Source organism: Sinocyclocheilus rhinocerous, unplaced genomic scaffold, assembly GCF_001515625.1.
Source record: "Sinocyclocheilus rhinocerous isolate Xijiao unplaced genomic scaffold, SAMN03320098_v1.1 scaffold3663, whole genome shotgun sequence".
Classification (NCBI taxonomy): domain Eukaryota; kingdom Metazoa; phylum Chordata; class Actinopteri; order Cypriniformes; family Cyprinidae; genus Sinocyclocheilus; species Sinocyclocheilus rhinocerous.
Window position 1 is genome coordinate 53445 of NW_015630018.1, and position 781 is coordinate 54225.

The 781-nt window shown below is 34.4% G+C and overlaps 1 pseudogene; it reads right to left on the minus strand.

The window, feature by feature from the left end:
- The window catches only part of LOC107739457 (integral membrane protein GPR155-like), a 16476-nt pseudogene that overhangs the window by 3958 nt on the left and 11737 nt on the right, over window positions 1-781 (minus strand).

The following is a 781-nucleotide window of genomic DNA, read 5'->3' on the forward strand; positions in this document are numbered from 1 at the left end:
TATATATATATAAAAATATAAATAAATATATAAAAATATATATATATATATATATACACACACACATTGCTACATGCACTGCGTTAGGCTAACCGAGACTTGTCATTTGCACTTACATATTGTTGCTCTTTTGTTAGTTTTGATTGCTTCCATTGTCCTCATTTGTAAGTCGCTTTGGATAAAAGCGTCTGCTAAATAACTAAAAGTAAATGTGGATTGTCACCTGTGCATGCATTCAAATGATTTCATCTGACTAATCTAAGTTGTTGAAAAAGACAAGAATTCAGCTTAGTCTCAATAAATGCTCTTTTTGGACTGGAGAGGAAGTTGTAATTTCAGAAAAAGACAGTATGCTCTCATAATATCTCAAAAGATTAAGGACAATTTAATTTATCATCATAAGGCCCTTTTAATTAAACTCTTACCTCTTTTTGAACGGAGAAATAATTAAATGCTTGTCAAGGCCAAAAAAGGCAAATGAAATGAGGCCCTACAGTGGAAAAATACAATGAGAGACGCATGTTTCAGTAAAAGCTGTAACATATTAGACTTCAGCACAACACATGTGACACTGGTTTACCTGCCCATAGTTGACCACAACACAGAAGAACTGCAGCTCCAGATACAGCCGCCCTGGATCTTTATTAAAGAGCCACCACAGACAGCTGGAGAGATTCTACAAAACAGAAGAATGACTAGACTCTAACTGTACGTAACAGTGAAACTCCACCCATAGATAAGAGTGGTATGCATAATGAAATGAGCCATTCAAAAAAAAAAA